At 36.5% G+C, this 27,182-nt stretch overlaps 1 long non-coding RNA gene across 1 annotated transcript in view; it reads left to right on the top strand.

Moving 5' to 3' along the window:
* The window catches only part of LOC148050843 (uncharacterized), a 327,289-nt gene extending 300,360 nt beyond the window's left edge, over positions 1–26,929 (top strand). Inside the window, exons 4-6 of the long non-coding RNA XR_015700760.1 lie at positions 21,681–21,727; positions 23,753–23,793; positions 26,337–26,929. This is a non-coding gene — a long non-coding RNA (uncharacterized LOC148050843). The remainder of the gene's footprint in view (positions 1–21,680; positions 21,728–23,752; positions 23,794–26,336) is intronic.
* The last annotated feature ends 253 nt before the right edge of the window (positions 26,930–27,182 follow it).

Raw genomic sequence — 27,182 nt, 5'->3', positions numbered from 1 at the left:
TCTCTGGCTCATGTGTAATTTTTACATTCTATGCAATGAATCTATGGCATCATCATTTTGTTTTGTGTAGTTTGATGTGATAGTAGCAGTAGAAAAGACCTCAGACTATATCTACACATCATGATTCATTTTATACTTATGTCATCTTGATCCAGTTCTTCAGTCAAATGACATGGGGTGGACAACACAGGGAGAAAAACATAATGATAACTAACAGCAGGAGAAAATTTGTTGAAGCTTTTAGTGTCTTGTTTGTTTTTGGTTTTTTTTTTAAATGAAAGTTCAGGAATGCTGGTATGGTAAGCAGACTGCTGTGGTGAGGGAAAGTTAAACGCATTGCTATTTATCAAAAATTACAGAATTATGAATACTGACCACCCTCCTCCACAGTTCCATCTGCCCTGCTTGACTGTGAATTTGACTATATATCAGACTTTGACAGTGAGTTGTTTTCCTCTGAAATCACAACAGGGGAAGCAGTTCTCGTTTTCCTGAGATAATTCATTGCCAAAAGTGAGCTCCATTTGTGTGTTGCGGGTGTGCTGAGGATGCTGTTGTGCTTATTCAGTATGTATGTAACCATAGGAGTAGAGACAGGGTATGTGCCCTGTACAGAGGCTGCTGAACTCTGTTCTGCTTCAGCTTACAGAATGAACTTGGCAGTGGGCTTTGCTCCAATGGCCAGAAAGTAGCCCTACTGTAAGTACTGTATTTAATGTGTAAATGAGTGTGAAGTTTTCTCGTTTCTGCGGGTTATTCAGGTCTGTTTGCTCTCAGGATGAGATTATAGTCATGCAAATTGTAAAGAAAATGCATTACTGCCGCATTCAGCTTCTGAAGCTGAAGCTAATGCAAAATATTTCCATTAGTTCATTAATATCTGCAGTAAAACAAATATTATATCAGTGCTTCTTGACCTTCAGTGTTAATCAGTTTCTGGATAGAACTCAAGATATTGATCATAACATATAATTTGGTACATTTTGGAGCCAGCATACCACATGAATTTCCTCTCTGCTGCATATTAGCCACAGCTGAGGTTTGCAAAGGCAGTTGGCTGGAACTTCCATAGGATAAATGATGGAAAGGGGGTCAGTTTCTGCATAGTATTTCTGCAGGAGAACTGGGGTTTGGAACTTGTCTTTCAGTCCTGCATCCATGATGAGCCATTATAAAGAATAACAAGCAACAGAAGTGGGATTTAGCAATTCCTTGGACATCTTTGAAAAGGCATCATCCTTTTCATTTTCCTAAGATAGTTGACTGCAGCAGGCACCGAGACGGATAATTTTCATTAGGCTGTGTTTTTAACTTACAGATAGGATTCCAAGAGACTTTCTCAGTGTTTTTTTTTTCCCCTAATTTTTAGTGCCCTTTTCCCATAAAATATGGTATTGGTTAATTACGTATTAGCTTCAATAGACTTGTCACTGGTATTAGCAGAGCAGCAGTTTCAGTTATCCGCTATTTTTCTGTTAATCTAGCGAGATTTCCACTATATTTGTGTTCAGTTACATCTATGTTGGCGTATTGCTTTCTTTATATGCTTTTTAAACTATCGCTTAAAATATTAAAAGTAATTACCTTTTTTAATCAGAGAACATAGCAATTCAAACACCTGGCATATATTTTTCTTGTTATGTATTGATTTTGAAGGCTTTTCCTTGTGTATTTGTTAGGCAGCTAATCGTATAAATCATTAATGTTTTAGGACTAATAATATTAATTTATAGAATGATTTGGGGACAAATCTCTCAGTAAATAGGGCTCTGGAGTATGGAGTTCATTCATCATCTGCGCACATGTTACATTATGTCATGAAAGTCCAGAATGTGGCTCTTTGAGACAGTGGTACCATTCATTGAAAGTTGGCATTAAAGTAGACAAGTTAGTTGAATAACTAGGCTCATAGTAATCCTGTTTCTAATATTATTTGACATAGTATCATCATCAAAGATCTGTCCCTGTACTGAAGAAATTAACCAAAGGTCAAATTTTCCCAGCTGGTATTTGAATTTCTTTTACCAGTTCCTTCTCTTTGAAATATATGTTCATATGGTTTAATGTGATATAATGACATTACCAGAGAGCTAATGTATCTGGAAAGCTAGCAATTAGTCTACAAATAATTCTTTCTATTTAGAAATAGCACTCTAAGAAAAAAAAAAAAGGAAAATATTTTGAAATATTTTTAAAATTTTATGTTAATGTTTTCCTATTGTTTTTGAAATTATGTAGTATTCTTTAAAGCCCCAAAAGTATAATTTTAATTGTCTGGAAAGAGAGAGATATGCTTTTCTACTAGATTAATGGATATCAAGTGTGTTTTCCATCTTTTTTTCTTTTCATATATTAGGAAACAGTGGGTTATTTGTAATGATTTGTTTTTCAGAAAGATTGCACATAATTATTTCTTTCTAATGTTCTGTGAATATTATGGTATACTTATATAAAATTGGAAACGCTAAGGATAATGCATTGGCCAGAGGAAAATAAGGTATTAAATTAAATGAGGATTTGGTAATGAACTGTAAAATTAAGAATTTAGACTATAAATCATTCCTTTTGTTATGACCCTGAATATATACACCTTTTGGGAAATCACAAAGACTGAAACAAGAGCCAAAAAAGAATTTTAAATATCCTTGTGTCACAGCTAATCAAAACAGCATTTTTTTAATGCTACCGTATTTTATTGAACATCTCCACAGCGGTATTAGAAATACATCATGTTCTTAACATTAAGGTTAGAATATATTTGGTATATTCAAGCATGACCTTCTGTTCTGTATTTAATCATATCTATAGGTAGTTATTTCCTTCACAAGAGTGTTCATTAACAATTTAAAAAGCCACAGCTGCCTTCAGAGGAAGGGACGTGCAGTTTACTGTAGTATTCTTATGGACTGCACGTTTTCTCCTTTATAGACTTATTTTTAGTTTCTTGTTGACCTCCAAATCCTACTGGTGTTTCTGAAAGCTTCAGAGAAGGTAAAAAGATAGAATCAGGCCTTTTGTGAAATGTTATGCAGTTCCTAATGCTGAGAGCTTGAATTTAGGTTGTAATTATATAGCTGTCTTTTCTCCAACAGAGTATTGAAAGTGTATTAAACTACCAGTGCTGTGCACATTAAGTGCTGTTCCATAGTTTAAAGCCACAGCATTTAGAGTTAATTCATTACTCTCAATTTTTTTTCCTAACCATATAACCTTTCAGAAGTAGCCTCTTTTCATGGCTTTTATACTTTAAAAGAAAGTTTGCTAACGGAGAATTGGATTTTCAACATGATCAATAAATCTAAGACTAAACTACTCATGGATCACGTCATTTGCTCCTCTTTCCTCAACTGTTTCATCACTCTTTAAAAGTGCCGTGAGTAGACATCCAACCAAGAAAAGTGAGTGTAAGCATCTCTTGTTTAAGCTGGTACATGGTAGGAACTGTCCATGATGGAATTTCACAATATTATTGAGATGTAGAAGCAGTAATTTTCTGCACATAATTCCTTTAGAAATGAACTTCTTTTTGGTGTGCAAAAGTGTCATTTACAAAACTAAGGGTCACATTATATTGCTAGTGTTAAGATATATATATATGAAAAGTGAGAGTCCCAGGTTCAAATCAATTTTTACTAACTGAAGTAGGAACTGAAATGTGAATCTTTCTCCACTTCACATTTCAGTGCCAAGTGACCAGTCTGCTACTCTCGCTTAAGGCCACTTGGCTACCCTGGGAAAATGTTTCTATTCTGTCTAAATATTGAAATATTTACTGTCAGAACAGGAGTGTCATCTTCTCCAAGTGACTGCCTGTGGAAGTGGAAAGCCTTGCTTTGGAAAAAAAGGATTTTAACTTTCTGTATCTTGGGCTCTTATATCCAAGGCAAAAATAAAAATAAGAAAAGTAAATAAGTAAATAAAAACAATAAAAATAGTCATTTTGATTTATAATTCTGCATAATTCAGGATAAAATACAGCTCATTCTGCCATCATGGAGTTAAGAAAAATGTTGCCTTTGGAAAGTATTATCTAAAGGCAGGAGGCGAGATACTATTTTAGGGAAAGCTTTTTCATTGTTGGTTTTTTTTAATGACAATCTCTGCCTTAAATTCAAAAAGTAAAAACTGACACGTGGACATAAACCCTTCATTGTGGCATATCAGGAAGTAAGGACACAACATTTACAAACAACATTTGTAAAGAGGCTTCTTGCAGTTGGGCACAATGTGTGTAGGCTATTAGATTTTGCTCTACATAGGCAAAAATTGGGCTCAGCTTCTCTTCTCCACAGTCCTGTGCCTTTTCTTGGCCTAGAACTGTGCAACCAAGCCTTGCATGTTGCTCTTTGCATGTGGTTATGTGATGCTTGTACGAGCAGGGTAGCATACATACAACATATGCTGTATATGTGCTATAGCATATAGCATAAGCTATTTTGATGCTATGGCATATAGCTTCACAAACTGGTGTACTTCTGTAGGACCTTTTAACTTTAGCGGGATGAATGCATTTGACAAATATTGTTCAGCTGAACCTCATGAGCTGCTTTGAAATAAGCATTGTTTTCTCCGTTTTCTCCAAAATGACAAGTTTGGCTGTGGTTTCACACCTAGTGGCACTGAACTGATCAAGCTGAAAGATTCCTTTTCTTTTTTTTTTTTTTCCCAGTGAAATCAGTTCTTTGTTTCAATTCACTACGATAACGGCTCTGGCGGCTGTGTGAGCATTGCACCAGGTGGTGGTACAGGAATTCAGATGCCTCCTGTAACTGGGTCTACTGGTTTGCTCAAAATCACATTGAATCTGGTCACAGATAATGGCAGGAGAGCATAGCTGTCCTAAGACTTTGCATTAGTGATGACAAATCTGCAACAGGAAGGAATATTGCATATGGTTGAAAGAACATCTTGCCTAGAATTTCCATTTCCTCCTTTGTTTCCATCTGTTTGTGCAACAAAGTTTTTTTGTTTGTATGTTTGTTAAATACCAAGCTTCTTTTGAGAAAATTAGTAGGAATATATTTGCAACTCACCCACTAATTGCCCCAATTATTTCTGAAAGGTAGGGAGTTTAGTGAAAGTTAGGATGAGAGATGGGGAGTCAATTAAAAAAAAAAAAAACAGTTGATGTTTCCTTCTAATGCTTAGGCTTGTGAAGGAAGACTTGGTAAGGCTGTAGGAGAGAGGTTGAATAGCAGTATTTCTTTACCATTGTATTTATTTTTTGCTGTACTGCTTTTAGTTTTCACGTGAGCAAAGCAGGACTCTTTCTTATTTAGGAAAGAGAAAATAAAACATTTATTACAGCATTGAAAGGTGATTCTGTGTTTGGGGCAGTTAAATAAAGATTGAGGCTGCTTTCCTGCTACATACACCCACACCCTCAAAGAAAAGACTTAAAGCAAAGCCTAAAAAGACAGACTTTTTCTGGGATGGCTTAGGGGCTGACACTTTAGTAAAATCAGGAAAAACACATTCTAAAAAAAGAAAAAAACCCACACAACCAAACCCTGTTTTGCAGTTGGACAAAGAGAATAGGATTAGGAAGCCAAACTGGGGAAAGGTTGGCCACAGGCAAGGAACCAGCTGGCTGCCTGCAGCTCTGCAGAAGATTTAGTGAAATAGCGGATCATAAACAGGAGCTAACAATGTCGTACCGGTAACTGTGATGGGGAGGGCAAAATCCCATCAGGTTTTGACGGATGAACTGGAAGAGCATATACAAGATACAGTGTTTCACACTGCGCATTTGTGTTAAGGGAAGTCCAGAAGGGAGCACAGAGAAGATTTAGAGAAACATGGCCTGGGGAAAAGGAAGGGCTGAGTAACTGGGAGACAAAGCCTTCAGATATGGCTGGTTTTTGTGTCTATGGTGGGTAGGCCGAGAGGAACACTTTTACCTTGTAACAAGGGAAGGCATTAGGAGAAACTGTTTAAAGATTAAGCACTAGCCTAGATTGCATATGGAGCTTATTAAATCCTCACTGATGGAGGTCTTTAATAACAAGTCTGAGCAGGAATTCATAAAATATGGTCTATGTAGCCCTGATGCTGTGTGACCACATTCTGAGAGATACTGGTCTAAGCTACCAGGTGGATTTCTCCATATAAGAAGGGAGAGGTGCTGACCAGAACTGTCCTTTTGCATGAAGGTAAGTGACCAGCAGTGCATAACTGCCTGCAAGTACATCTAGAAAACAGAGGCAAATAGCAAACTAAGATAGCTGGACTGGAGAGGTATCTGTCTCAAATAACAAAATTACTGTTGTTGATCCTGCCCTGGGATAAAGGGATGAGTTACATCAGCTTTTGTGGGGCCTTTTAACTCTGTTTTAACTAGGATTCTGTGAGCAAAATTTTTATTTTGCTTTAAATGCTGTAAAATTGTAAACATATTATAATAAAGTAACTATTGAACAATGATCCTATTATAGTTGTATGTCTTCCCCAGGTGCTAATGTGGTAACTTTCTAACCAATAACAAAACAAGAAGGGGAAACAGACAGAAGAATTTGGCTAGAACACAGTGAAAGACCAGAATATGAGGTTATTGTTATTATTTCTTGTTTGTTTAGAAACACTTCCATCTCTAGCTAAATTGGCCTGTGGCAATGTCTGCACTAAGATTATCACTTGTGCAATCAGTTCTGCTTTATTCCTTTGCTAAGCTATTATAGTGGGAGATAACAGTACAGATAGCTTTTGTGTGGGAGTAGCCTCACTCTCAGAATTGAGTCTAATTATTTACTTATCTTTCAGTCAGATAATGCTCCAAGAGTTCATACTTGTTTGCTAAAACAGTAATTTGAGTTGTCACCTTGCTTTTAACCTATTAGTTATTATTTCTAAGATTTGGAATCATTTTCCATGTGTGACTTCTAACCAGAAAGAACTTTGTCAGTACAAATATTCCTTAGCCTTGGATGCCTCACTCAGGAAAACATTGAAGTCCTTTTAAGCTCAGAAAATAACCAGAAAGTTCAGATTTCTTTTCTTCTTGCTGGAAGAAAGTATCAATATGAGGTCACATTTTAGAGGGAATTACAAAGTCAGCATGTCCACCATCCTCAAATAATATACCAAATATCAAAATTAACAGCTGAGTATTGGAAGGAAAAAGAAAAAAAAAATACTACCCAAGACCACAGTCTCTTAATCAGATGTATATAAAAGACTACATTTTTGCTCCCAACGAAATGATTCAGCTGTCAGAACTGAAAGATATCAGTACATCTGGAATTTGGCCTCATCTTTTACAGGTCAGCCACAGGATTTATTCTACTTGCTGCTGTGTTATCATGTTGAACATGTTCTACTCACAAAATATTGGCAAGCTTTGGCTTTGAGAAGCCCCTCTGGAATTCATGCAAACACAGCTTTCAGTGGTTTATGGCTCATTTCACTGGGATGGCAAAAATTATCCTGCTGACCCAGAATAGCTATTGAGAGATGCTCTAAGAAATGAAGCATTTGAGACTTGTGCTGATACAATTTTACGTGCTGATACAATTTTACATCAATTTGACATTATCAAAACCATGTGTTTTTTCTAGCCTGATTCTCTGAATGTTGTAGCTTTTTAAAAATAAGTCTCAGTAATAATAATAATAAAGAAAAAGAACTAAAATTTAGCAAAGTTATATGCACCTGGAAACACAGTCTCTGTAGGAACCTATGTATGTTATAAGTTCCTGAGGTCTCTGATTTGTGTCTCTCTTTCTTGTTTCCTGTTTAAAAAGTAGCTTTGCTTAATGCCTGGTAAATACAAGACCTTCCCTGCTACCTCCCACTGAGCCTGCCAGCCTGTATAATCAGCCTCCAGTTAGGTCTAGTACCCTCACAGAAACATCTTTCCCGAAGAGAGTGTTGGACAAAGAATTGTGTAGCACAGAGTTTACCAGTCCCTTAAGGGATGAGATATTCTAGTGTTTGCCAAGCCAACCTGAAATTACTTTTTCCCCAAACACACTTTAATAATGAAGTAAAATCAAGTTCATCATAATCAAATTGAGAGTAAACAAGTTCTCTTGTGCTTGGAAACAGGTGCTATGAAATGAAACAGCAATAGCTACCTGCTGCTTTGGCTTAGCTTCAAGATGTTTTGTTTGGACTGTGAACTGAACTACCAGGATGATCTGCTCAGGTGTCAGAAATGGGTCTGATTCTCAGATAATTTGCCTCTTTCAGGCATTCTCTTTCCATGTAAAAACTGCTGTTGGGAAGCAAATTCTTCCTCTATCTGCTCCCCATCTCCCTGGAGATCTCAGGAGAGTGAATGCATCTCTAGGGAAGGAGGGTTACTCTGACTCTTGATAATTAAATCCAGCAAGCAAGTAAGATTTAATCTGTCTACTAATGAATTATCACTGTTGCACTGGTAGCACTTGATGTGCAAAGGTCCTTTGAATGCCATTTCCTGATGACAGACCTAGAAAAACTTAATGTTTAGCTGTCCAATGTTAAACCAGTCATACAATGCACGTTTCACTCTGCCCAAGTACTAACCATTCAGAATTACTGCAAAAAGTCCTCATCAACACACCATCTGTTATAGCTTTAGAACCATGTAAAACATGTTTACATTAGTGAAAACATTCATTAAAAACTATTGAATGAGATGTGAAGACAATGACAAATATTGGGGAAGGTTTGTGTGTGGATTTTCTATAATTCCAAAACTTAAAATGTGCTACCCAGATTGTTTAACAGAAAATCCTATCCTTAGTAAGCTACTTTCTTCCTTCTCAGTTTAATAATAATTTCTAAAACAACAAAAAAAAGTAAACCTAGGGAAGAATTTTGTCTTTGCAGGACATATCGGACAGTGTTATAAATATTCTTGTGACTGGTTTCTATAATTCATACTTCAGTGCAGCAAAGATGTATAGTCTAAGTACTAGTTTACCTTTGACTTTAAGAACTGTTTCAACACCAAAGATCTGATTCACCAAGTCTTTAGTTTATAGTTTTGAAATCTAATGAGTTACAAAAATGTATGCCTTGTACTTTAGTTGTCTGATAAACTCACAATCTAGCAAGTACAATTTAATTTAAACTACAATTTAATCTGGCTCTATTAAGCCAGATCACAAATATTCTTATTAGCATCCTGAGTTTCGTCCAAGTTGGGGAGCATAGTCTTCTTCCTTCCTTGCTTTTGTCAATAGACAGAAAGAGAGGGAAAGCTCTAGCTTTAATCTTTTTCCGTTGCTTTGTTCTTGTGTTTTATTGTCTTCCTGTTCTGGGAATCTCTGAGAGGGGCAGGTAATTTCTTAATGAGAATAAATCAACAAATGCTTTTATCTGGTTCAGTATATCAGGCAGATGAGAAGGACAAAGGAAGGAGGGTATAGAACAAAAGAAGTTTCAAATTCAAAGTCTCAAGTGCAAAAAATAATTAAAAAATGTTCTTCTACTGGAAGAAATAGAACAGCTTAATATGTAGTAGCAGCACTGATTGGGTATGGGAAAATCATAGCCACATTTCTACAAGACAACTGTAATATTTTCATATACTAACAGAGTAATTTTTAACCACAGACATTTAAAATACAATTGAATGTTACTTCAATGCTTACACGTCTTGTGACAGTGTTTGCTGCAGTGGCTGAATTCTCTGAAAGTGTGACCTTCATTCTCTTTCGTGCTGGAAAGGAATAAACTGTATTTATAAAAAACATAAATATATCTTGGTACATGAGTGTTTAGATACATACGTTTATGTGAGTATATACTTTCTGGTATTTCTAGCACTGAATTCGGAACTTGTTAACATAATGGGAAGGTCTAATAGAAACCACTGTCATCTTTAATGCAAGTTACAAAAGATTGTATGTAACTCATTGAAGGCAAGCAATGATCTACCTGTGGATGAGCCATATAAGCACATTTTTAAGTACACATTTCTCATGGGTGAAGAGCTGATAGACAGGAAAGCTTTGAAAATTTTAAAGATATAGGAAAAAGATTTCCAGGTGTATCTGTGGTATTGATATTGTGAGATTAGTTACAGGTAAACCCTATGCCAAAGCATATAGCACCACCTCTTTCTTTTCTGTCTGTCTTCATTCACCTTACAAAGTAAGACTGTAACCTCCTATTCCTGGTTGTTTCCAGCTTTCAACTGTGTGTTGTAATAGCAAGCGATCATTTGCTTTCCTCCCAGCACACACCTATATTTTCTAACCCACTTTATTTTCTTCTGAGTTTGCCAGAGGTAACTACATATGGGCAGGCTGGGCAAGGCTGCTTGAATGTGTGTTGCAGGCACCAGCAGAGATTGGGAACTTCTAGTATGAAAGATTAAATGCAGCTTGCTGGAAATAAACATGAATTACTGACATGATGGACACAGTAATGTAGACTTAGTGTTTGCTTCCAACTTTAAAGTGGTCAAGGATAGAATAACATCTGACCTTTAAAGGATAGACCTGCCTGGGAATGCATTTGATATAAAAGAAGGGAAAAAGAGGAGAGGCTTCTACCTTTTTAGCCACTGACTGAAAATCAGATAATAAAGAACTGTATTCTAATGCTTTCCCATTTTATCTCTGAGTGGCAGTCATCGGTTTAGAAAAATCCAGACTAAAAGCTTTTCAAGAAATCTATTTTCAAGCAGTTATTTACTAATGTTTTCAATTATATTGCATCCTCCACTTTGGCTGGGCAAGAAGGGGGAAAAAAGATGAATGGCAACTAACCCAAATGAAATGTGCTTTCTAATTACATAATGCTAGGAATGAAAATGATTTGTTATGTTGTGACTTTAAGTCTTCATTTCAGTTCCAATAAACCTTGCATAAAAATCCCCTTATTCTGAGAGAGATTTGTTATAGCAGTGTAGCAGAACAGTTTATTTTAAACAAATAAGATACGAAAACCTATCAGGACTCTGAGAGAATAGGACATGATTCAACAAATCCCTAATTTTTTCAAGAAACATATCTCTAGGGAGAACGAGCCCCTACGGGCTCAAAAAAAAGTTAAACAATAGTCACTTCTCCCTCATGCCTACAGGAATGCAGGCTTTCTGTCTTTGGTGCTTGTGTTTTTTCAGTACTTTCCCTATAACATCTCAGTGCTTCATGACCTCATGAACTTGGTGTGTGTGGAGACTGTCACTGGCATTCTGCAGAATGTTTTTTTTGCATTTAAAACAAGCTGGCCTTCAGGGAATGATTCCAGATGCCCAAAAGAAGTTTGTTAGAAGTTTAGGTACCTTGCTATACTTTAAATGTCTATCTTTATTGTGATACAATAACCCCTGTAGAAATTCAACATCCTGAAGAGGTTTATACTTCACAGAACACAGTAACTGAGGAGTCTTTGTGGGTGTTAAGTCTGGATCTGGTAATGCAACTGAGGATCAAATATGTGAAGTAAGAGAGGCAATCGTTCATTAAGCATAGGTTTAGTGTGCTACAGGTTCTCAATCCATTTTTGTTGTTGTTGTTACCTTCTAAAGATTTTGGAATGTTAAAAAAATATTTTAACCCTTTTTTTTGTACTTTCTTCTCCAATGGATGAGTACTACTGACTGAACATTTACAATTTAGTCTCTTACCACTGAGGACAACCCCAGTGGTTACCCTGTGGCATTTTTCAAATTACACACTCTTATTTGATGCCCAAAGCTGTAGGAGGAAGTCCAGTGAAACTTCAGAACTGATTCTCCATCCCACACTGACTTTGACGAATAATAACCAATTTTCAGCAGATCACTGAAAGGTCTACCACTAAGTCTTGGTCTAGTCTCTACCATGTTTCAAGTCACTTTCCCGAATCCACAGCTAGCTTCTGGGCTCCTACTGCAGAACTCAAGAAGACTGACAGCATCTAAAATATTAGGAAATATCTTGTTGTAAAAACCAAAATCTTATTTTAAGACTAGCATCAGAAATAGCTGCTTTCTTGCCCATGTAACTTGGTGAGCGGAGGGCATGCAAAACATTCACAGGACAGATGTACGTAAGATATATTTATAGTTATCTCCTCTGGAACCCTTCTGGAAACCCTCCTGAAAAAGTGTTGAAGCCTGTTTGGAGTTTAGGCTTGTGGTTTGCCCTGAACTGTGGATGCTTTTGAATAATGGGTCCAAAATGTTAATTATCATACAAATTAATAATTGCAAGGCATTTTGATTCAGTGAGCCTGTCTGGATCCATGTCTAGCAAAAAAACTAGAGCAAAGGGGGAAATCAAGGTCAGTGGCTGAAGGAAGGAATGTGCAAGGTCAAACATTTCTTTTTTTAATTTATTTCTGTCATTCTAGACACTGTGAATTCCCTAGAGCTTGTTCATAAGCAGTATAAAGTTTTGCATTTTCATTTCTCAGTGTAGTAAGAACAACTTTAGACTTTTAGATAGCATCTCCATTACAAAATTGGTTTTAAAAAACTTGGCTGCTCTTGTAACAACAGTGGTGGATAAAATCAGTGGTGGATAGAATCAGTAATATTTCAGTCACCCCTTAAAAATGATTTGACACTGTGAAAATGGTATTTTTAGTTTTCTGAGGCTGATTTATACTAAATGAAAGAAAAATTTTACAAGATTTGAAAAAAATTTACCTAAAGGCAATATTCTCCTAAATTTATAATCTTCTCAATAACTAAGCACCACTACATACATCTTCTTGACTTTTTTCTACTAGAAATTACTATCATCCAATTTCGTAGTGTTAAATTATATGTGCCTGTAATTAACTCTCTTTTGACATTAAGAATATTTAAAACATCAAGAAAAACTTCTTGTGACAAGAAGCTTATTTTGTATTTCCAAGCTACTATCACTGTGATCAGAGATTATTTTCATAAGGCTCTGTGCAAGTCCCATGCACGCTTCCTTCCTCAGAATAAAACAAGCTTCACAAAACTCCTGCTATGCCACCTAGCATAGTCAACAGATTGGTTATAATCTTTTAACAATTGTTATCTAGCAGGAATGTATTCGAAGGACTAGATATGTGCATACAGGAGATCTAATACAAAAATGCCAAAAAAAAAAAAGACATTTTGATAGCCCATCACAACTGTTTGCCATCACATTTTTACCACAAGCAATTTGTAAAGAAGCAGTTCAGTTTAAATATGCTATCTATTTCAGGAGATAAACTTTCAACACTGTGTGAGTGGTTTTACAGCTTGGTAAAGAAAATATTTATTTTGAATATGAACTCTCTTCTGTGTGAGCTGTAGTCTGAACAACTGTGGACATTTCAAAATGAATCAATTCCAAATTCTCTGTTACTTCCCTTTCCTCATTAAAGGCTTTAAGTCCTGCTTTAGAACCACAAAGATATTTTGACAGGTTCAAAAAAAAAGGAAGTCAGTGCATGAGAGAGAATATTTTTGTTCTTGTTAAAATTGTCTTGCTAAGTAAATATTGATCAGAGGCTGCAAAACCCTGCGGCTGAATTCATTGCATTTGAGGAGGACGGAGGAGGAAAAAAGTGCCTCAGGCTACTGTAACTTATAAAACTATGATGAGCAAAATAGGCATGCATTGTATTTTCAGCTGGGATGCTGGTACAAAACAGGAGTTTTGAGCAAAGTCCTTTGAACCTATTAAATTCTCTCTTCCCCTTGCAAGGTTATTGATTAGGCCCACTCCAACTGCAGATGAAGTCTGCAGGGGAAGAAGCAGATCTTCAGTCTGCCTCTACAGATCTGCTGACATTATTAGCTGTAGTAAGAGATGTAGCTTCTCACCTGTTGTGGTGGGAGAGCTGTGCTAGACCTGAGCACCTTGTTTTGTCTTCTTAGCTTTCCTCTTCCACATTTTAAAAATACTTAAAAACTTATCAAATCTCTTGCCATATCACGTGGAGACTGGCCACATCAAATAGGTGGTTTCCAGTACAACCTTTCAGCTATACCAGGCTGGGATTGCTACCAGCAGCTTACAGAAAAGGGTGGTTAAGTGACTGTGCTCCCCGAAACAGGTCAGCGGTCTGCCTGTTTCTGCAGAGCCTGGTGAAGGGGGATGGCTCTGGGATCACTGGGACAGAGGGAAGAAGCAGCCTTGTAATCCCTGGCTCATGGAGAGATTCATGCTGTGGCTGACCTCCGCGACAGGAACACGGGCGACAGCCAGCCCGGACGGGCTGCCCACAGTAGGCCAAGATCTGAACTGATTGGGAATAAAGAGAAAGAGTTGTGGCTGTGTGTACATGTAATATTTCCTCATGTTAATATCAAGAGATTTCTTGTGACGCCATCAGATACGAGAAGCGTGATAATGAGTCTCTAAAACAGTAATTGTTTACAGGCCTACTTATTTATTCCCCATTCATCTTAGTGTAATCACTTAGAGTAACAATTGCCTATATGCTATGAGACTTAGCCCAAAATATTTTGCTATTTCTGTGTCCATTTAATTCTGTCTGCTTCTATGCCACTTTTTCATGCTTCTGTGTGTAATTTTGGTCCCGCAGCTTTTGTAAAGGACAGAATTTTCAGTTGCTGAAGTTTGTACTGCATGCTGAGGTAGCCTCCCTGAGATTTTTCCCCTCAAGGTCAAGCACAAATTCACTGTAGGTGGTCTCCAAATACCTTGGAAAGTTTTCAGGTTCATCAGCAAAGTCTGGAGTTCATATTTCTAAGGCAGGAGTATGTTGGCATTCATCACCACAGGCTTTGGAGAAATTTGGAACTGCTCAGTGCTAAAAGGAATATTTTCTCCACCTCTTCCAAATAGATGTGGTTAAATTCAGAAGCTGATTATATAAATTATAGTGCAAAACTAATCTACAGCTTAATATTGAGTTACAGGCAAGCAAATCAGCTTTGCTTAAACACAACAGCACGAGTTTCAGACATCTGTTACGTCTAACAAGAAATTAATCTTTTTAATTTTTTCTGATCTGTATTGGTATCTCTGTATCTTTTTCTTTTTTTATTCTTACTGATGTGCTTTTTTCATAATAAGGTATTCAGTTATGTCTTTGTTGAAAGAACATGAAATGGTCAGAATCTGACTTTTTTTACCCCAATATTGTCTTTGAACATGCTAACGAAAAAATGTGTTACATTCCTACTGGACTTAAAGGACGGATTTATTTCCAGTTTCCTGATCTGTTTTGGGTTTTCATTTGTTAATGCTGACCAAGCTAAAACATCTTATTTGCTCGTTAGCTGTCTGGCTGTAACACAAATCGTATTTAAAAGGGTTCAAATGTTCATTAGCAAACTCCTGCTTGTTTGCTTGCTGCAAAAGACAGACTTCACCACAATACAAATGATAATAGAAAAGTACTTTAGCTGTATGAGTCTACATCACAAAATAGTTATAACACCTAATGAGTTAACATATTTATACTGATGTCTGAGTAGGAATACACAATTCTCTGTTGTCTGTGTCTGTTTCTGTATCAACATATATATTTTTAAACACTTAGACTTTAACTTAGTATTCTCCAGTGGGTTTTTTGACTTCAAGGTTCTCCTAACACTATCAACTAATATGGCAACTAAGTTGCGAAAAAGACAGGTCTGTTTCATTCTTTGAAGTTTTTCTGTAGCTGTTTTAGCTTTTATAGTTTTAAAATTACAATTTTTTCCTATGTTAAATCTTTCCACATTTAAAATCATTCCCTAATTTGCTAATAACATTTGAGTCATATAGAAGTCTCAGTAATTTTGTGTCAACAGTAAGAGAAAGCCTATACTAAATACAATTTGCAAGTATATAAGTAAAAAAGAGGATACAGTGGATTAAAGAAGCTGGGTTTTATTGTGTACAAACAACTGATACCTGTGAAAGTCTCTCAATTTTATTCAGTCACACCTTGACAAAGAGGGCTTACGATGAAAACAGGAAATTGTCACCTTCAAATGATAATTTCTTATGAGCTGCTCTTCTCTTCTTGCCACCTTCCTTTGAAATTCCACTGTGCAGCCTTGGAAATCAGCAGCAGTGGTCCAGTGCTGCATCTCAGCTTCTCTGTGCTGCATTCAGCTACTGGCTGTGTTTTCTCTTTTTAGCTAACCTGCTGTAAATTTTAAGGGAAGATGATTTGACTTTCCTATAACACATTGCAAGTTTGTGTGTATTTAGCATTTTCAAGACATCTGGGTTTTTTGACTATCCTTTCCTCCATTTTCTGAAATGTGTATCGTTATTACCCACTGTGTTCTGAGAAATACAACTGGAGAATAGCCACCCTCCTTGGACTTGATAATGATTTTTCATTATATTTCATAGTTTTTTACTGACAATGACAATTCAATCCAGTAATCATCTACATGGAAAAAAAAGAACAAAACCAAATATATTTTTCCAGAAATTCCATCTGACTCTAATCTTTATGCTAAACTAGCTTTGTTTTAAAAGAAACATTCTTCCTATTGGGTTCATGTGCTTCATAAATCCTGTGATCAATATCTAATAAATAAATAATGACACAGCATCAGCTTAGCTCCAAAGAAGGATTAGTACTAGGATTAGTAGTAGGAATAAAGTCTGTAGTAACTAATCGCTTGTAATTATAAAAAAGAAACTGATCTAAAACTTGGAACTCATGGAAATTTGAAAGTCCTAGACATCAGATTTGTGATGATCTAAACATGAGACCTGAATAATCCACAGGAATCAATAAATTGTCAAGAGAGATAGGGAACAAAAAAGTGAGCAAACATTGGATATCACACAAAATATTAATAAATTCTTCAGAAATATCTCCAAGACAAAAACATTAAGCCTTTTTTGACAGTTCTACAAGATCTCCCACATATTACAAGTTTTGGACTAATTGGAATTTTGAAGTGGGTTTGAGCAATCTTACCTTCCTCAGCCTGCTTCTGTTGAAGAAATGTGGGATCTTCTTTGGGGAAACAAACAGATAGATAGAGTCAAGGTACTTTTTTCGCTTTTTTTTTTTCTGTTGAAGAAATGTGGGATCTTCTTTGGGGAAACAAACAGATAGATAGAGTCAAGGTACTTTTTTTGCTTTTTTTTTTTCTGTTGAAGAAATGTGGGATCTTCTTTGGGGAAACAAACAGATAGATAGAGTCAAGGTACTTTTTTCCCTTTCAAAATTACCAGAAATTAATATATTCTTAAATATCAAATCTGTTCTTCCCTGATAAGAGTTAAAAAATACAGGATATTTGTAACTTTTTCAGTCAAGTTTTATATGCACTCTGACTAAACTCCTGAAAGTAATCATCTTTTGTCTTGCTGCATTAGCTTGCTTCTCTTAAAGCAGCATTTTGTGGGTGCGCTTGAACCAACAGTCAGCGACATTGCTTTTACTGACTGCACAGTACTAGTAGAGCTCCTTAGGTTCTTTATTTTAAATAGCATTTATACAGCACAATATACAACTTGTTTTCAGTTATTATCTGATATGTAACACATACAGTAATCCCCAAGGCTAACATCCATGTACATTTTTTATCACTTCGAGACTCAGCATATCAGTGTTTTCTGATTGCCTTATTTTTAAGCTAAATTCAGCAAGAAATGTTCCCTGAAGATCTAAATTGTTCAGAAAGGTATTGCTTTGTTATGACAGCCAAACATCCCTTCTCACCCACATGGTCCTGTCTCATTTCACATTATTGCTTTTTTTGCCTATACTTCTTAGTTTTGAAATATATAGTAAAGTTTAATCTCTAGTATAAAAAGATCTTTATTTGTCTGCTCCCATTTCTTTACATTATATGCGTTGCACATGGCAGGCCCTTCCTCCCATCTACAAAAAAAAAAAAAATCTATTGTAAATGTAAAAATTATCATCTTGTGTAGAATAGCAGGGTTCAATTCCTTGGTCAAAGAGTGACTTTCCTGGAAACATCACTTAGAGTCATCTGCCCACCTAAGATTGCTTTCACCAGCCCAGTGCTGCAGAGCCATGCAGCAAACCACATTGGGTCTGCTGGCTCATGATCATGCCTGTCCTTATTACCCACCTTTTGGATTTTTCATAAAATTAGAAGAATCAAGTTGTTTTGAACTCATAATTTGCAGACTGGGTTTGTAGCCACATGATTCAGTGTTGTTTCTTAGCTTCAGGGAACATTTAATGCTTGTTTATCATACCTGTGCTGGTTTTCAAAGCAACCCATAGGTATTTGGGAGCTGGCCAGCGTGATGACATTGTTGCAAATCTGCTGCGTTTCATAGCTTTAAATCACTGTAACTGAAAGAGAAATCTAGGGATTAATATTTTCCTTTCTTCAGAAAAAAGATATCCTTAAGGCTATGCAGTGAACAGAACAAACTTATCATTACTATGTACTGAGCCATGATATAGCAAGAATATCCTTAAGCTTTGAGAAATAGTTCTAGAAATGCATCACCAGATATTATATTAGAAAGCACACATTATAATATTCATTACAGTAGTAGCATGTGAACTGCATGTTATTGTAAAAGAAAATCCAATTTGCTGCCTACTGCCTTCAATTTGGTTTTGACAAGTACTCAGTCTTTTGCTATATTTTGCTTTCTACATTTATCTTCTTGGGCATGTTCTATAATGTCTGCTTAGGGCAAAACCAATAATCTTTTCATTTAATTTAGAGAAAAAGCTCATGTATTCTCTATGCTTACTAGGTGCAACAATATGAAAACAAATCCCAGTTGCTAAAGATCCATTTGACAGTATGAAATAGATTCTGACTTTTTAATTTAGGCATAAAACTGCAGAGGGCATATAAGGGATGCAGATTTACCGAGCTGTACCATTTATTTATGAGTGGTTGCAAGGGAGTGATCTACAAAAGCCCATATTATTTTACCAGTGATGGATGAACCCATGAGGGTATAAAAGAAGTTGCGTTTGACCCTTGCAGAACAACTCTGGAAATCATCAAGCTTATTTGGCTTTGTTAAAAATCTGAGAACTTTAGTTCATCTCAATTTCTGCAATAAGTATTTCCTCAAAGTGGAACATAGTTTTAATTACATTGAAGTTTGCTACTTTGTAATTTAGCGCACTGCAAATCATGGGAGGGTGGGAAGGAGGAAGGGAGGGGAGAATTTCAATACGAATTCAACCAAATCTTGGCACTTCTGCTGAATTGTGCTTGAAGCAATACTGTGTGATCAAAGGGAAACTAGTCTTGCCAAAATTTGAATTGTTTTAGATCTGAGGTTTGGTTTACTTTATGTTCTTTCTAAATAATCACCTGAATTTGTCCAATAGTCTTTGTCCAGAAATGTCAAAAGAAAAACATTTTATCTTGCTCATTGTAGTTTGAAGGGTGGTAAAAATGCATCTCTAATTTTCTTATTAGTTTTTGCCCAGACGAAAATGTGATTTTTTGGATAAGCTCTTCAATTTACCTAACCCATAAACACCTCCAGTGCCCTACTCCCTGAGACATGTGTCTCAGATTTTAGAAGAGAAAGCTTGTAGAAATTTTTGCTCTACAGCTCACAAAATCAGGTGAGCTGACTATGCTGACCTAGAAAACCACTTTTTAGCCCAATCCCTCCACTTTCTTCCAGAAAATAAACACAGAAATAAAAGGGTCTTAAAGTTCGTTCTTTACAGTGCTGTTAAATTCAACGTCATTCCTTCAAACAGTATGCTGCAGCACCTTTCCTGTCTCCTCACTTATAATGGGGAATAGCTGAAGGGAGCCCAAGTTAGAGTAATTTTTTTCTGGGATAAGCATCAGGCTGAATACTGGGAGCTACACCATGGCTTTATGTATTAGGGATTGCTCCCGATGATGGCTGAATAATTCCAATTATTCCTTATCTGCTCAAACTTGAAGGAGGCAACAAAGCCTCAAGCAAAAACAACCATAGCCACAGAGTTTGTGGAGCTGTTTTTGTAGAATCAAATACTGCCAAAGTCAATTTGATACTCCTCAGACATCTGAGTTTACATTTTCAGTTGGTAAAGTATATCTTTAAAGTTTAGTAGAGTATTGTTCCATAGCCAGAAATGTATTTTATTCTTCAGAACCAAATACTGCAATCCCAATACTGGCTTGGTAAAATTCCCATTGACTTCAAATATAATTTGTCTGAGCTGGCCTCTAGGATTTGACCATCTGGGAGCTAATCTGCAAGAGATCAGAGTTTTGATTTATTTGATAAAAATGTCCAATCTATATTATGCCCTTGTGAGCAGTATAATTTTTCTCACCGAGGCATTCATTCACTATGGAGATAGGTGTGATTTTAGAAACTGTGGTGTCACATATGCTCTGGAGCTCTGCTCTCAGTCAGTACGTTTGCAACCAATTGCAAGTATTTCTGCATGACCTGAAGATGCCCCAAAGGCTGAAATTTAGCCAACAAGTGCAGAATTGTAATTCTGCAAATCCCACCAACTTGCTGCGTTACTCCAGAGTTTCCCAGGACTCTTTTTGGCATAAGAGTTTCTTCAGACTCTTAGCATTTCATTTATTGGTGTGTCTAAAGCTGTCTCAGCTGTGACAAAGCTGAACATCTTGTGACCAAACCCTGATTTGGATTATCTGGAAAAAAAGATCCAGGTTTTCTATCATTTAAATTCCTGAGAGGCTCAAAATTTAGGAGGCCTTTAGGAGCACATTTGCAGAATTAGGTACTGTATCATCACTGAAAATATTGATGAGATCAGTCATTAATTTGGGGACAGAAACCCCCAGTCAGTGCCACCTCCCCTCCCTCTTCCCTTCACACATATCCTTTCAAGAAAGCTCCCTTGGATGTGCTGGCATGGGTGATTTTCTCACCTGATCTCAATGATACTGATGCCCCTGTGTGAAAAGGAGTCAAGAATAAGGGTGCCAGAACCAAGGCATGCCTCATCAGTGCCTCTACAGAGGTACAGACTGAGGAAGGCATTTTTGTATCCCTTTGGTCTGAGGAGAGCATTAAAGTCTAGACTTCTGCATCTTCTGAAATTGCTGTAATATTAAGATCCTCTAAAAGAGCATGATTTCTTCTGCTGCTTGATGTTTTTAAGTTTGCTGCTCCACTTTGAAGTCTAAATTATTTCAGTTTCCTAGAAATTATTCAATGTATTTTTTTTGCATAAAGCTCTTAATCCTTAGCCAATCTGGAAATGCACAAGACTTTCAAAACACACTCCTTGGTGATTTAGTCTTGTATGTCTTCATTCTGCATCAGCCTGTTAACAGTTCTCCTCTCATCTGTTGACTTGAATCTCTCTTTGCTGTAAGCTTTTTGCCACAGAGAGACTCTCACAATAATCAATAAGTTTCATATGCAGCAATTGTGCCGGATAATTAAATAACAACTCCATTTCAAATCAATTTAAATCCATCTGACTTTCAGAACTGACAGTTGCTACAGTGTGAAACCAGTGAATAAAACCCTTTTGAATACTTAAATCAATCCCAACTTTGTTTCATCTTAATCTTCAGAAAGCAATTCCTGCAAATGTCAATACTGCCCTAATAGATTAGGTGATCATATCTCTGTATATGTTAGCTTCAGAGATACACTTGTATGAGATCAATTAAATGACTGTAATTGTTGCTTTTCTACACATCACAGATAGAAGCAGTTTTCTTGAGATAACATATGTATTTACTGCAGTGGTTAAGTATTACAATTGACATAACTGGATTTGTCCTATTTATTGTGTATTGCAGATATACAGCAGCTACTATAGGTTTATCAGCTAATAGCCAATACTTCTGTATGACTATATGGAATGACTATTTTGGTATGACTGGGAAGATGATTTTTTTGTTGCTTTGTTTTCTCTAGAATCAGGACCCAGTTTGGACTTGTGCTGTACAAATGCACAGGCAGAGGTAATCCTTTTCCCTTAATGAAAGGCAGAGAGTGGAAAGAAATAGTATAACAGCAGGTTACAGATCAAATCACTAGCATAACAGAAAGCATCTCTACTGAGTGCCATCTGAGTAGCCCTATGTAATACGGCATCTGCAATATACAAAATTGCTTTGTATTTTTTTTATGTCCAAGAGTCTGCTTCTGTCAGTCTATGAACATCAAATATATGCTTCAGTTCAGATATTCACAAGGAGGTTTGTGATAAAGTAACGGCTAACGTATGTTCCTGATTGATGTTTGTTTAGCTACCCCTAGTCATCTGCAATCCTGAATATAAAACTAACTGTCACAAAACTATCGGTCTTTATATGTGTCTGGTGATAGCAGTCATCTTATCCATCCCGATCGGTTTTGTATTAGTAATAAAGAACAGGAATTAGCAGGTGCCCTTGCTGCATGTAACCAACTACTTGTCTGGCTCTGAGGGCTCAGATGATTTGCAGTCATTGAACAATAACAATCCAAATTACTAAAATTAGTAGAAAATACATAGTATTTGTACCTTGTTCAAAAACTGCAGCTGGCAGAGACAGTTAATTAGTTTGGGTTTTACCCACAAAGCACTAGTTATACCCTCAACTGAAACAATTATCTTGGGTTGTAATATGCTTTTAATAAGACTCAAAGTTCTTAAATCTAAAATTTCATTTCCAGATAGTATCATAATTTGCCTGTGCTTTTAGTGAGAATTGAAAACTGTCACAAATTACACTGCTTCCCAGGTAAAATTATAGTTATAGTAGGGATTTGAACAACAGCTATCTAAAGGCTTATTCAGAACATCTGGTGGGCTGAGCAGCACGCTCAGCTCAATCTGCTGCCACTGAGTTAGCAGACAGTGTCGCCGGAGGACTGTGTGAGAAATAATTGACAAACCAAGATTCACTGATGGTACAAAAGTGTCCAGATAAATGAATCTGAGCATGACTAACCCAGGTCATACTGGTACAACAGCCAACTGCCTAAAAGCAGAGGAAAGTAAGAAGGTAAAGAAAGGTAATTTGGCTGTGTCATGGTATCTTTAATACAAAAGGAGACATACAAAAATGGAAAAAAGGGCAGATGACTCTCATAGGCTATCTAAAATATTTAGCATTAAAATCAGCCAGGCTAAAGTGCTGAGTACATTGAGATTTACTAGGGCTAAAGAAGGGAAGAGGTTCTATAAATACATTAGATGAAAAAGAGAACAATGAAATGAGTCAGGCTACCAATTAATGGGAGAGAAAAACAGTAGATGCCAGGGAGGAAGCATTCAAAGCCCTCCTCCTCCTCCTGTCTTTGCAAAAAGGTTAACAGTGACCAGATAATTATGAGTCCAATAAGGCTTTAAGAAACAACCAAAACAGATTTATCAAGAACTAATCGTATCAAACTGATTCGATTTTCTTCTTTGATGGAATGCTTAGGCTCTAAAAAGAAGCAGTCAGTGTGCTATACTGGAAATTTGGATAAAGCTTAGTATCCTGTTCACTGACATGCTCATAACCAATTGATGGAAATACAGACTGGAGGAAATGCTCCTAAAGTGTAACGGGACAGTCAATTTGGGAAACTGTAATTGAGCAGTAATTGCCTATAGGTCTTTCAAGTTTCTGGAAGGGTCTTTTCATTTTAACATATTTCCCCTTTTCCTTTCTCCCCTTCTCTTTTCCTTTTCCTTTTGCCAGTGAATGAAATAAGATGAAATAATTGTGGTTTAGGAATTATTTTCTTTAGATTTATTTTCTTTGCCAGTGACCAGAATTTTCCTAACGTTGGAGATGCTCAGCACAATGACTGAAAATGTACAGAAAGATTATGTTCTCTTTGTTCAATATGAAGGGAGAGAAAAAGAAAACCAGGGTTTTCCTACATTAGTTTATGAGATCTTTGGGGTTTTTGTTGTTTGATTGTTTGTTTGTTTGTTTTAAGTCTATTAAATCTATTGCTCTCCTACTTAAAAATATGATGTAAAGAATTTTTTGTTTTTTCCTACACAGTTCTAAGAAGCAGACTAGAGGAGGCCAGATGAGTGGGGAAAGTAAGTTGACATTGATTTGTTCTTTCAACAAAATTGGCTGAAGGGAAGCTGATGCACAGCTAAGAGAAGCAGGAGGGCTCCTACTAATCTATGTGTCACTCAGAAAATAAGTCCTCATGCAGAAACTTTCCCGTTGTATGATTTGTGTTAGTATTCCTGTCAAAAACCATAACTGCTGAATTACAAAGATTAACATGCCTATGGCCACAAGTAAGCTTTTCATTTTGTTACTTTTGAGCCTCTCATCTCTGTGATTAATAATTTGTCAAAAGGCTTGAATTCTAGACTCAGAATGCTAAATACATTAGTAATTAGAGCTCTGCAAAATAACATTGTAAACAGAATACCCAATGCGCTTTCAGATATGCTCTAAAATACAAAGACCCTTTGAAGGAGGGAGGAACAAAGTGATGTAGGACAGAGGCAAAAGGAAATGCCTGTGCCCAGAGGCTGAGCCCTGACAGAGGCGCGGGGTCTGCTTCTGGCCTTTTCCTCACCAGACTCACAACCTTCTCAAAAGCACGTGGGAAAGGCACATTGTTTGGGGTATATAAACTGCATCTTTGGAGATGAGAAGCCCCTGGTCCAGGACAGAAAGAGAGGGAAGGGAGGCTGGGAGCTGGAAAAGAAATGGGAAAGGCAAGGTCAGTTATACCAAAGTCTGTGGTTATGTACCAAAGCTGGTGTGTTTGCCACTTCCAGCTCCAACCTGGGCAGTGAATCCCCATGCTCACTCACAGTGAAGGAATGGCTCATTACAGAAACACATTTTTAAAAAATTTATGGCATAGCACATCTTGGAGAATAAGTTTATAAAGTATTTGTGGGACTGCAAAGAAGTTTTAACTCAATAGAAAGTTCAAAAAATTAAGTTGCCTTTCAGTATAGGCCAAGGATAGGATTAGGTGTACAGAAGAAATGATCTATCTCACTCTCAGTTAAAATTACAGGAGGTTCACTTTGTGCACGTTATTCACAACTGGCATGATCCGCTCTCCAAAGACAACAAGCCTTACAATGGTGCATTATGATTCAAACTTATATTCTCTCCTGTGGCCAATGAAGGAGTGCTGCTGGGAGGTCTAGAAAAGTCCAATTCAGATTTTTTGAATGTTCTGAAAGTCATCCTAATATATCATAATCATAATAATACATTTATTTCAGTATAACATGGCTATCAGCAAGATCAAATTCCCTTTTCCCTTACTGGTGTGGAGTGATAATTCTTGGAACTTGACGTCTTGTGGTGTATAAACCAGTGATCATAAATAGCAATTGGAGACCATCACCATAAACCTCCTTGGCAATTCAGTAAACTGCTGAGATAGAAACGTGAGAGTAGATAATATTTTAAATGTGAACAGTTGATAGTCTCTAAATTGGTGCTGTTGAGCTGTTACTTTTAGGTTTCAGGACTTCCTTTTGTACACAAGAAAGTACAAAAGCTGTGATTTTTATTGTTACATCATGAATTTAGAAAAATCTGTGGGTATAAAATGGAATTGCTTTTTCCTGAAGCCAACCTATGTCTTAGTCACTGAAAATTCTGAGAGAATACACTTATTATTATCATTCATGTTAGTATTGTGAAAGCTGGTACAAATTCTCTCACTAAAATGTGATTGATGGTCTTTCAGTTGTCCATTAGGCTCATGAGTTTTGAATGAAAATAATAAATTCTCTAAATAAGATGTAGTTTCCTTTTAAAATGCTAATTTAGGGATGATTACAATCTACCAAGAGCTGTAGAAAAAATATTAGCATCCCCTGATATTCAGGGGTTCTGTAAATCAGGATTTTTCAAACTTTTTATTTACCAAATAGTTGTGAATCTTTTCAGAGGAAAAAAAAAAAACAAAAACAAAAACAAAACAACACACAACAGAGCCAGTGTTACTGCAATGGTTTTAATTTATAACTGAAAATTAGACTAAGCTTTGGATAATCACTCTTGCTTTTGTTTTCCTTTATTTTGGTTGGTCATTTTTTTGTGCACATAAGAACACATGCAACTGTTTTATTCTCTCTCTTTTATTTTTCTTTGGTATGTGGCAATTGATTCACAGTTACTTTCTGATCTCCTATAGTTCCCATGACCATAGCACATGACAAAGAGAAGCACCACTAACACATTAGCTCCTACATCTGGTGCTTCTCTACTTTAGATGTGAACTCTCAGCCCAGTTGTACACCAGTTAAGTAAAAAAACAGTAGCTATTATATTAAGATGGAACAGATAACTGATATGACTGAGCCTCTTTTGGACTTAGCTAAATAATCATTCCAGCTACTCAAGTCTGTATAGCTTTTTTTTCTCTGTCCTGTTGGTGAGGTATTCAGTAGTGCTTTTTTACTAGTTTTATTTTTAAATAAAACTTTTCTTTTCTTTTCTGAATAATTGCCAGATTCAGGTTAGATTTGGACATTTTACTAAACTTCCTTGGCTGCAGAAAAGACGGGTGGTGGTTCAGATCCATGCAGTGAATACCTTTTGCTTGTACTTCTCCAGAGACCTAAGACATGTCTTTCCCTGATTTTTGCAGAAGATCCTGCAGTGCTGATTATTCTTCCAGTCTCTGGGAAAGCAGCTGCAATGTGCCAGCATACTGTGAATGTCAAAGATGGCATGGAGTGCCCTCCCTTCTGCTGAGAGGCTCTCATAAAAATAACTTGACTTCAGTAAAATTACCCAGCAGGCCTTGGTGAAAATGAGCAGAGTAGACCAATTGTTAACATGATGATGTCAAGAGTATCATTCTACATCAATATAGCTTCTATTGCTGCCATCAAGGGAAGACAGCAAGAAGGAAACTTGGGAGAAAAAAATTGCTTTTCCATCTACTTCAGCCTTTCTGCCCACACTAGAAAAACAAAACCAACCAAACAAAAAATAGTTAATGATACCCTTGCAATGTAATAGGACTTAACATGCTGATGTTTCTTTCAAAGGTTTGATCCTTGCTGTAGAGTGTATGCAGCAAACATATTCCAACTAAAGAATTCCACAGTTTGCTTATCAAACAAACCATAATTAGCAAGTTACACTAATTTTCATTGTTAGTATTCTACGACCTGTAATACATTAATTAACAGGCATTTCTAATTCTAGTCATTACTGAAGAATGAAATAGGAAGACAGTTAAGTACCCTGCCTGCTCCTCTGTTTTTAGGATATGCACAAGCGTCTTGCCAAAACGTAATGTTGCGTCTTGCCAAAACTGTAATGCAGAAAAAGGTAAATTCTCCCTCTTTAAATAAATATCTTAATTCTTGTAATATTCCATGCTGATAAATAGTGTCTTCTCTGTGTATTTTCATAGTCCTGATTAGGGTTTGCTACCCCAGATTTTTACTCAGAAACATTGTGCAGTGCTATGGAGGCCAGGCTG

This window comes from Nipponia nippon, unplaced genomic scaffold (assembly GCF_047370975.1).
Source record: "Nipponia nippon isolate SJK-2023a ecotype South Korea unplaced genomic scaffold, ASM4737097v1 scaffold_7, whole genome shotgun sequence".
NCBI lineage: Eukaryota > Metazoa > Chordata > Aves > Pelecaniformes > Threskiornithidae > Nipponia > Nipponia nippon.
The sequence above is the reverse complement of the archived record's forward strand: the minus strand, read 5'-3'. Positions and strand labels throughout refer to the sequence as shown.